The 11,544-nt window shown below is 39.2% G+C and overlaps 1 pseudogene; it reads left to right on the top strand.

Annotated features, from left to right (window-relative positions):
* Positions 1-10,896: 10,896 nt before the first annotated feature.
* Positions 10,897-11,228, top strand: LOC110212500 (biogenesis of lysosome-related organelles complex 1 subunit 2 pseudogene; annotated as a pseudogene).
* The last annotated feature ends 316 nt before the right edge of the window (positions 11,229-11,544 follow it).

Here is an 11,544-nt window from a genome sequence, read left to right on the forward strand (position 1 = left end):
CAGATCAGCACCTCTTTGCCATTAATAGCCTTAATGGGTTGCCTAGAGCATTGAGATGTTAAGTGATTGTATGGTAGGAGCAAGAGTGTGGTAATGTGAATATAAGTATCAAGGTGAATGTAAACAATAAAAACAGTACTGTCTCATGACCATGGGCCATCTCTGTCACTATGCCTTCTTTATTCTGCTTCTATAGAATTAGTGGCCTGTCCTGGGGTTGTGCCATCTTATCCTGCTGCCACCCAGGACCACTTCAAGATTAAACTTCCCCCAATAAAACCTATTTACTACCAAGCTGGCCTGAGCCCCTTTTTATTCAGTGTCATTAGAGTGGGACCTTTCCTCAGGGTGGTATAGCACCTTATAATTAGCATAGTTGACAGGATCCTGAATAAATGGGCTTGGGGAAAGAAACCTTCTCAGGGGAAATCCTAGCCATTCTCATCCCTGGGGGAGAATGGGAGAGGTGGTATATCTGCCAGTCCTAATCCAGGCTGGTTAGCCACATCCAACATGCTGGATACCTGAAGTAAATATGTGGACACCTACAAAATAGTGATTGGCTTGTGCTTCTTAACAGGCTTACAGCATGCTGGGTTGTCTATGTTCCTTAATGGAAAATTTATGGCCTAGGCAAACATGAGATTTTCAGTGCCATTAAAAATAGCTTTGAAACAGCACTTGGCCTCTGTATCACAGGACAAATAACGGAATACCCTTGAGGCAAAAGACAGAAGTGACTAGAAATGATTTTTGGAAAGACCAATAATAATATAGAAGGAAAAAGAAGTTTGTCTGTCTGTCTGTCTCTCTGTCTGTCATAGCAAAGCTGAAGCAGGCCTCAGTGGACTGAATCATGGACAGCTATGGCAGTTTCCAGACTTTTCAATCCATGAATGCCAAAGAGAACTTTGAAGGTTAGGAGGAAAAGTCTGTGACTTAGGTGAAAAGCTCCTCATTCCCAGCCCCAGTCCCTTTCACAACCCTGGGGCAGTGATGGCTTCCTAAGATTCCCACCCACAGACTGAGAGGGATTGAGGGGTTGATCAGAGGGGGATTGCAGGCATCTCTTTACTGGTGCTGAGGCAGGATATGCTTGGATCTGGGTCACAGTTCTGGGTGGCAGTCCTGGGGTGAGAAGGAGCACTGGCATGGTGGAGCTTGTAGTGGTGTAGAAGAGAGAACCCTCCTTACAATTCCAAGGCAGAAAAGAGTGCTTGTGGTCACTCATAGACCACAGCACAGTCCAGGAAAGGAGTAAACAGCTTGCTCTCGATCACGCCACCTTGGAAGAACTGAAAATTTGCAGGTTCCTAGAAGTATCTCTGAAAATAGCTGCACAAAACCCCCAAAACTTGGGACAGTACATTCTCCATACAGGAAGCAGACCCTTACCTTAACAAAGAGTTTATAACTCAAGTAATTGGCTGGGATCATGAGCAAAACTCAGAAAAAAAGGCAGACTATAGAATCTTTCTTTGGTAATAAAGAAGATCAAAACATACAACCAGATTAGATTCTTATAATCCAGCCACTGCTCAGATTCTTATAATCTAGGCACTGCTTACTCATATTCAGACTCCTTAAGAGTCTGCCCAATATGACAACATTCTAATAAACTTTGTCTTTGGCTGAAAGAAGGCTTGGGTCAAATTCTTTCAAGCAGGACTGGTGCGTTGTGATTTTGGTGTCCCAGCACCCTAAACCCCTAGACCTCATCATTTTGGTAGCCCATATCGGGAAATGCCTAACCCCAAGTTCTTCTCCAGCCAAGACTGAAAGGTATGTAAGCCTTCCACTCTGCTTCTTTCTTGCTCTGCAGTTGGAGTCGCTCTCTAAGCACTAAGGCCTAGAAGTGCTTTTCTGGCAGACAGTTAGGAGGCTATCTCACACTTGTCCTGACACTCTCAGGCTCTTGGTCCACTGGGTTGATTCGAGATCATAGACCTGGGTACACATTCCACAGCATAAAAAACAAGGACAGATGCCCTATCTGGAAGTGTATGCCCAGTTCTGTTAATTCTCTTGGCGCTAGAGAATTGGGGAAAACTGCAGTTGCTTTTTGATTCCCTGAGGCTTACTTACTCCCTTCCCTTAACACCCCTGAATTCTCCTTCATGAAGGTTACAGGAGAAAGTTAGAACAGCTAAAAATATCTTGGCAGATTCTGGAGATTTTGTGATTTATCATTAAGGAGATGGAATTCCTCCTTACAACCCTGGTCACTCTTTTCTCCCACTCCCTTTTTTTGAGTCAAGAGGGTATCAGTTAACCCCTTGAATAGGAGAAGAGAGTTTCACCCTTTACCCCTCACTTTGATTTTACCCTCCCCCACCTGGGAAAGGAAGGAGGAGGGAGGGGCAGCAGCAGCGTGGTGCCCCCTGGCAACAGCCTTGGGCCCTAGGGCAACCTTTGCCTGGGAGCATCACCCAGGTTCAGCACTTCCTGCTTAAGATAATGAAGCTAGCTTCCTTGAACTTGGATAAGCATGCTCCTCCTCCTCCTCCTCCTCCTCCTCCTCCTTTTCTTCTTCTTCTTCTTCTTCTTCTTCTTCTTCTTCTTCTTCTTCTGCTAGGCAATGGGGTTAAGTGACTTGCCCAGGGTCACACAGCTAGTAAGTGTTATGTTCTGAGGCCGTATTTGAACTTGGGTCCTCCTGAATCTAGGGCTGGTTCTCTATCCATTGTGCCAACCAGCTGCCCCTAAACATGCTCTTCTTAAGTTGTAGTTTTAACTGTTAATGCTGAGATATTGATTCTCCGTGTAAAATAACAAAACTGAAGTCACCTGATTGGTAATAGGTTTGTTTCAAGTTTCAAACTGGTGAACTTTTTGTATGAGTCATGTCAAGCAACTTTTCATAATTTGGTTACTGCTAAAATCATTTGCCTATTGTTGGTTATTGTTTTAATGTGTAAACTTGCCAAAAAGCTTATTTGGGTTTTGTCTTGCTAAGAATTTGCAAATATAGGAATAACCTCTAATGATTGGCTTTTTACACCAGGACAAATTTAAATTTGAGATGTAAATCCTGGAAGAGTTTTTCCTAAGCTATGGTTAGTGAAACCTGCTGTTTCATAATAATCCATCGATAATCAATAATCCACTATCTGAGAGAAATGCCACAAGCTGCTCAGAGAATGTGATACTACTGGTGGGAAGTCAGCATTGGGAAAAGCTGAGGACAATTTTAGCCTCAGTCTAAGATGGGAACCTCCTGGCTCAGTTTCCCTATTATATTCCTTTGAAAGGGAATGTTACCCACCTGGCTATTCCTAAATCTGGCTATGAGGTGGATTTCATACTGCATAGTTGGAAAATCTGAATTCAACAGAGCTAAGGATGTTTTAGGATGTCATATCTGGGCGCAGTCTTTTCTTTCAGATTTGTGTAGCAAACAGCAGGTACCAGCGAATGTCTTCTCATTGTTCCCTGGTACAGCCTGTGCTCAGTTCCAGTCAACCTCCTCTTTGGGACCCTCTTAAGGCAGGGACAGCTCTACACACCTTACGAGCAGGAAGCACTTTCAGAAGTTGAGACCTTCACCTCTTACCCCAAAAGAATTTGGGTCTCATTTGTTGAGGGAGGAATGATGAGGATGGGATCTAGACCCCAAAAAGGAAAAACCCTGGACTTTCCCACATTGCCAAATCTCTTGTGTTCTCCTGAAGCTACAGTCCCACAAACTGGCCCTTCATTGTGGACCTCCCTATCACCCCAGTCCACTTCTCCATTCTCCCTTGGCCATGTGGTCCAGGAATTCTATTACCTCATAGACTATTTGGCCACTCCTAGATACCACCCATAGTCTTACTGTATATAAAGTCCATCTTGTTTCCATTTAACTGCTTATATTCTTATAATCAAGCCACTGATCAGATTCTTAAAATCTAGCCACAGCTTACTCATGTTCAGACTCCTTAAGAGTCTGCCCAATATGACAATGTTCTAATAAACCTTGGCTGAAAGAAGCTTGGGTCTAATTCTTTGAGGTAGGACCCATGGGTTGTGATTTTGGGGCACCCCTAAACCTCATCAGAAGTTCTCTCCAGACTCTTTCCATCACCCTTTCAGAATTCCAATTTCCCTTAAGATTCATCATAGGAACTATGATGCAAATAAAGCCTTCCTTTGTACCCTCAGTAGCTCATGTTCCTTTCCTCCTCAAATTATCAGGTGTTTCACTGATGGTTTTGAGAAAAATGACTAATAAATAATTGATTTTTAATAAAAAAAAAACCACACAATCAGAAGAAGACAACAAAGTTAAAATTCCTACATCCAAAGCCTCCAAGAAAAATATGAATTGGTCCCAGGCCATGGAAGACTTCAAAAAGGATTTTGAGAAGCAAGTAAAAAAAGTAGAGGAAAAACTGGGAAGAGGACTGAGAGTGATGCAAGAAAATCATGAGAAACTAGTCAACAGCTTGCTAAAGGAGACCCCTACAAGATACTGGAGAAAGTGACACCTTGAAAAATAGCCTAACTTAAATGGCAAAGGAGGTCAAAAAAGTCAAAGAGAGAAGAATGACCTCAAAAGCAGAATTAGCCAAATGGTAAAGGAAGTCCAAAAGCTCACTGAAGAAAATGCTTTCTTAAAAATTAGAATGGAGTAATCAGAACCTAGTGACTTTATGAGAAATCAAGGCATTGTAAAACAAAACCAAGAGAATGAAAAAATAGAAAACAATGTGAAATATCTCGTTGCCTCAGAGCGGTTGAGTGAGAGTGGGGATTATGTGGGGGGTAGTTGGCAATGACTGAAGCCTCAACAAAGAAATCCGAAGTGAGGATGCAAGAGAATAAACCTGTAAGATTAATAAAAGAGGGGGCAATGAGTGAAGGTATTAGGGATTAGAAAGTTTCCTTCTTCTTTGTCAGGTGATCAGTTAATTACTTCACTGGGATTCTTGTTATGTTAGACCATTTAGACAATTGCAATTGTTTTGTCTCTTTTGCACAATTCTTATTTTGGATAATTTTGAGAGATGATGAGAACTAGGGCAAATATCTATTCTTCCAACTTGTTGATCCTGTGCTACTTTGGTCACAGGTATTCTTTATAACCATGTTGCTTTGTCCACATTGTCCTTGCCTCATTTTTACATAAAATTTTCGAACTTCATGTAAATTGGATCTCTATGATAAAAGCATTTTAGATGAGTCTAATGTTTGTTGTTGTTGTTGCTGTTATTGTTTTGATATGAATATCTATGATATTGACCATATAGACAGTATATGTTAATGGAAAGACAACTTAAGCACAACTTAACAAAGTGTGGAGAGAGCTTATCTATGAGAAATGATAAGCTGTAGAAGTAAATACCAAGATATAATCTGAACATCTTGACTTGGGGTTTATATATTTAATATTCTTAGAGGTGGGTTGAAGAAGATACATATTACTTCTGTCTTTATTTATTCCATTTGTCCTTTACAGTTAGTTCACTGGAAGCTAGCTAATCACAATGACAAAGGAGAAGGACACCTTATTTAGCTACCAACTACAGATACCCTATCTCTTTGCAAAATGCATAGGTTTGAGACAAACACTTTGATTAGACATTTTGTGGACAGAATAGTGTAAAAATATCTACTGATCACATGCATATCTTTGTCAAAAAAAAGTTTGAAATGATATAGACATAGGATTAAGAAGATCTTTACTCTGTGGATAATCATATTCCTTGCATGATTCTTTTAAGATTATCGGCTTTTTTTCCTTTTCATGATAGTCTTAAATAGAGTAAAATAAGTAATTCTATTCTGCTATCTCCACTAGAAACATATTTACATTTCTCTTTCATTTGTGGTTAATTCTTGTTTATGATTTAAATAATACTCCTTAGGAATCAAGCAAGATGTGTATATTTGGTACATTTAAAAATTAAAATCCCTTCAAAGTATGTGAATATATTTGTATAATATGCATTTAATAATAAAGTACTTTATTTCCTACTGAATTTTTAATACATGCTGTGCTTTTTTTCTATTCTAAAATTGATTTTTTTCCACCCAAAAGAAAAAGAAAATCCGCCATTGCTCTATGGCATATTTCTTCCTCTTTCTGTGGCTCATGGACCATGATTTATTTTACCATCGATATATAATAATTGAATATTTAATATCCCTTTCGGTTAATTCATAAATTTCTCACTGGTGTACTTTTTGACGTTTTAGTGTTACTAAACAAATGGTTATAACCTCCCTTCTGGAGTAATTTCTCCTAGGAGATGATATTTAGACAAAATTTAAACACTAATATAAATACCAAAGGTATTAATTTACCCAAGTGGTAACCAAGAGCAAGAAGTCATGTTATCTTTGCTAGCATTACAACATTACTGAATTTTGTTACTCAGTTTTTAAATGAGTATGTGATGGATCAGAACCACAGATCCCAGAATCTCATGAGTGGAATAGCTGTCAAAGACAATGTACTAGTACAACCTATACTAAAACAACCATCTTCATGTTGTTGTTCAGTCATACCTGACTCTTCCTATAGTATGTCAATACTGTCCATAGGGTATTCTTGGAAAAAATACTGGAGAAGTTTGACATTTTCTTCTCCAGTGGATAATGGTAAACAGAGGTTAATTAACTTGCCCAGGGTGACACATGTTAATTAAGTGTCTGGGACTAGATTTGAACTCAAGTCTTCCTCACTCTAGGCCCAAAGTTCTGTTCACAGAGTTACCTAGCTGCCACCCAAAACAATCATCCTTCCAACATCAAAACTGACAAAAGGAAACTCAGTTTTGCATGGTGATCTTCATTATATCTTCCATTTGTTGGATAACTAATTTTAAGAATCTCTCACCTCCTAACACTAAACCTATATCTGTCTCTCTGAAGCTTTTATCCTATGTTCTTGGCTGAGTCTTCCTTCAGGTAGCATGCCAAAAATTTTTTTTCCTTCCCCTATGTAAAAGCTCTTCCAATACTTAAGCAAAATTATCCTTCCAGAGCCTTTTCTTTTCTAATTAAATTAATAAATAGAGCTACAAACTATGCAGGTCATGCAACCAATTATTACAACTCATGAATATAATACCATTCCTCTTGTCATTTCCCTCCTGGTTGAGCATCAGTATTCATGATCTTCTGAGCCTCACCATTCTATAAGATGAATTAAATTCTGAATCTCACTTGTTTTTAACACTCCCTGCCACTGAGGCCTCTGCCATTGGGGTCCCAAGCCCTCTGATTAAAGAAGAAAAGTGTTTATATCTGGGAGTTCCTCCCAAACTCTGTCTTTGAGGAGCTGTTGCAACAACAGGGAATTCATCCTATATTTGCTTACCTGTATGATTTCCTGAATTTCATGATTTCCAGAAACTCACCTATTATAAGATCAGGCATGGTGGTTTCAAGATCACCATGGTACTTGCCCTATAAAAGAGGCTATAAGTTTCTAGAACTCACTCATAGAAAAAATACTGACAATAACATTTTTTTTAAAGTTGGTACAGCTGTGTCCCCCAAATAATATTTTGCCTACCACCAGATGGCTTTTTCTCCCTGATAATAAAAGCCCAAAATAATATTTTACCCTGACTTCTGATAAATAATTCCAGCTGGCTGTAGGTAGGCCATCCAAAAATCATAGCATAAGAACCTCACTTTTAGAAGAGTACTCTGTAGCAAATCTTCCCCTTCTACAAGAGCACATCTTCCTTTCTGCTGAGAAGATCCATTCTCTAGGCTTCCCAATTTAGTGCCCATCCTTAAATGGGTTATATTCTATGTCAGTTGGAAATCCTGAGTTGTATGCCAGGTCCCCTTTTCCTCATTCTGCTTCCACATTGCTTCCATAAGTTTTGTATTGAACTGGCTCCTATTGTTTCACATGTGATTCTCAGCACCCAAACTCATTTAGGGTTTATTTTCCTCCCTGTCTGTAGCTGAACCATGGGCCTTTCATTAGAAATAAACTGGGTATGAAGACAAGCACTCCACCTATTGAAAACCACTCCTTCACTAGGTTAGTATAATAAGGATCAATGAGAAAACCCTATGTCCTCACAGTGGGTATCAATCACTCTGTGAGATGAAATCAACTCTTTTTGGATCATTTCCCACCTAGATGCAAAACTTATCTTCCTCTCAGCCCAGTACTCCAACTTTTTCCATCCCATCTCTCTTTTCAGTTTCTTTTAACATGCTGTGTTTCCTAACTAAATTGTGAGCTCCTTGAGGAGAAGTGTCATGCTTTTCTTGATAACCCTAGATTTTTGCATAGTACCTGGCACGCAGTAACCATTGAATAAATGTTTTTAGTTATTGACTACTAGTCAGGAATATAATCTCCTTCCACTGTGCCAGTGGAGAGATTTTTGTTCCTAAACTGTGGCCACTGGGACAAACTATAATACAATAGATATGACCTGATCAGGGAAGAGTATGATGAGCCTTAGAACCTCTTAGAACCAAGAACATGCCACTCAACACAAAGTAATATCACATTTTCTCTTTTGTTTAACATACACACTGTTGAATTATATGAAACCAGCTAGTCATTTTCTACCTGAGAAATCTTGATAAAATCATTTAGTTATTCTGGGCCTTAATTTTCTAATTTATAAAATGAGAGCTAAATTAGAATTCTTTACCCTTTACATCAATGATACAATGTTCCCCTGAAAAAGACGATGTCAGTTAAAGTCTATTTTATTAAATTCAACCCAATATTTCAATTTGATCATAGCTTTTATTTTTTTAATCTTCATGATGTCATCTAATAGGTTAGCTATTTCCACTTTTGTTTTGGTCATTTTTTATTACAAACATGTCACCTTTGCCTCTGTCCTATGCTTTTTTTTAATGTCAAAAATCCCAGAGTTAACCATAGATTCTTGGGTCACTCCACTAGTTATCCACTCCTAAGATGAGATTGAATTACTGTGGAATACTTAAGTCTGGCCATTCAACCCTTTCTGGACCTATAGAAGTATATTATAGCCTATCCCCTATTTTTCCATTTCTCCATCAGTGTAGAGGAAGTACTTTGATCTTGGAGTGGTAAGAACTAGATTTATACCACCTACTCTTGAAATTACTAGTGTTTGGAGGAGTTTGGGGAAGAGCTCAAGCAAGTCACTGCTTTTACTTGCCATCTTGGCTCCACCCCTCTCAACACACTCTTCTTTCTATGTTTTTGTGATACTCCTTTCTCTTGCTTCTTCTCCTACTTATATGACTGACCCTTCACAAGCTTCTTCATTGGATCATCTTTCAGATTTCTTCCACTAACTATGAGTGTCACTCAAGAATCAATCCTAGACTCAAACCCTCTTCTCTTCTTCCCATATATTATATTTTCTTGGGGAACTCATCAACTCCTATTGAATTTATTATCTTTTCTATGTAGATGATTCACAGATTTGTTTTTACAATCCTAACATCTCTCTATATCTTCAGTTCTGTTTTATTCAACGTCTTATTAGACATCTCAAGCTGGAGGTTCCATAGACATCCTTAACTTAGGAATGTCCAAAATTGAATCCTTTATCTTTTCCCCCAAATCCCTTTTTTCTTCCTATCTTCCTTAATACTATAGAATGTAAAACCATCTTCCCAGTTTCTCCAGAATGCATCTTGGGTGTATTCACTAACTTTTTACTCTTTCTTACTTTTCCCTAATTCTAATCAGTTGCCAAGGCCTTCTAATTTCACCTTTTTAACATATGCAAGCTCCCTATTTACCTCTCTTCTCTTATGACAATTACAGCACAGTGCTGTAATTGCCTCATGACTTGACTATGTGTCTTTTAGTTGGTTCCCCTTACTGAAGTTTTTGCCTGCTCCAGTTCATCCTCTTCTCTGCTATCAAATCGAGCTTCCAAAATAGCAGATCTCTAGATTATGTCACTGTCTGATTCAGTAAAGACTTGTACTTTTTAATTACTTCCAGGATCAAGTAAAAATTTCTCTATGTCTTTAAAAAGCCATTCATACTCTATCTTCTTCCTATCTTTCTTCTTATCCTTCTTGTACCTTATTGTCACCTGTCCCCACGAGACAGACCTTCTTGCTATTTCTTTTTGTTTATTAATTTGTTTCAGTCTCATCCAATTCTTTATGATTCCATTTACAGTTTTCTTGGCAAAAATACTGCAGTCATTTGTCATTTCCTTCTTTGGCTCATTTTACAAATGAGAAACTGAGCAAACAACATTATGTGATTTGCCTAAGATCACATAGCTATTAAGAGTCTGAGGCCTTATGTGATCTCAGGAAGAGTAATTTTCCTGGTTCCAAGCCTGGTGCTCCATCCACTCTTCCACCTAGCTGCCCTTGCGTTGTTCCAAAATACTCCATCTATCAGCTCTGGACATTTTTGAAAACTTTCTCTGGCTGTCCTCCATGTCTGGAATGCTTTCCCGACTCATTGATGTCTCCTGGCATCCCTGGCTTCCTTCAAATTTCAGCTAAATTCTCCCCTCTCCAAAAAGACTTTCCTAGATCTCTTTCCAATTTATCTTGTATGAACAAACTTCATTCACAGATTGTTTGCTTATTAATGTGGTTTCCCTCATTAGATTATAAGCTCCTTGAGAGCAGAGTTTATTTTTTACTTATTTTTTGTAGTCATCAGTGCTTAGAGCAATGCTAGGCACATAGTCTTTTAAATTCTTGGTAACTTTACTGAGCTTTTGAAAGTAAAAAGGAGGCCCCCACCCCATACCTCATTCTCTGACTCTTCACCCTTCCCTTTTTCTCCCCTTCCCTCCCTTCTCCCACCCTCCCTCCTCTTTGCTCCCTTCCCTCCCTTCCCTTCTTTCCTTCCCCATCCCCATCCTTCCCTCCATCCTTTCTGCTTCGTCCCTTCCCCGGCCTAGATAATGCCATGGTGGAGATGGCCTGAAGAGGCCACGAAGCCGGCTAAGGCACATGGGACTATGCCAGGACATGTTCTCCAAAATGGCCACATACCTAACCAGTGAGCTGACAGCCACCAGTGAAGACTATAAATTTGTGGAAAATATGAACAAACTGACTAGCCTGAAGTATATAGAAATGAAAGATATTGCAGTAAACATAAATAGAAACCTAAAGGACTTAAACCAGAAATATGCAACACTTCAGCCTTATCTGGATCAGATCACTTTAATTGAGGGGCAAGTAGCAGCTCTTGAGCAGGCAGCTTACAAGTTGGATGCATATTCAAAGAAACTAGAAGCAAAGTACAAGAAGTTAGAGAGGAGATGAAAGAATTCATTAGCACAAAGCCTTTTTAACTACAAGAATGATTCCTAAGAGCTGAAATAAGTGGGATGGAACTTATCACTATACTTCAGTTCCTAAAAGGAAGCAGTGCTGCTGATCCAAGGAAAATCCCAGCCCTCACCCCTGGTTTGATGTGTAACTTTGGCCACCCCTTGACGTTTCCTAAAACTAAAGCCCCTGGAACCTCGTTTTATCGTGTGCTTCATTGTGCCCTGGACCAATGCTCAGAAATCAGGATCAACCCCATCTGGAGCAGACACAGAGGAGAGGCTCTCATCTCAAGGTCTCCTACTTTCTTTCTTCTGCCCTAGA

The sequence above is a fragment of the Phascolarctos cinereus genome, unplaced genomic scaffold, assembly GCF_003287225.1.
Source record: "Phascolarctos cinereus isolate Bilbo 61053 unplaced genomic scaffold, phaCin_HiC Scaffold_4;HRSCAF=312, whole genome shotgun sequence".
NCBI lineage: Eukaryota > Metazoa > Chordata > Mammalia > Diprotodontia > Phascolarctidae > Phascolarctos > Phascolarctos cinereus.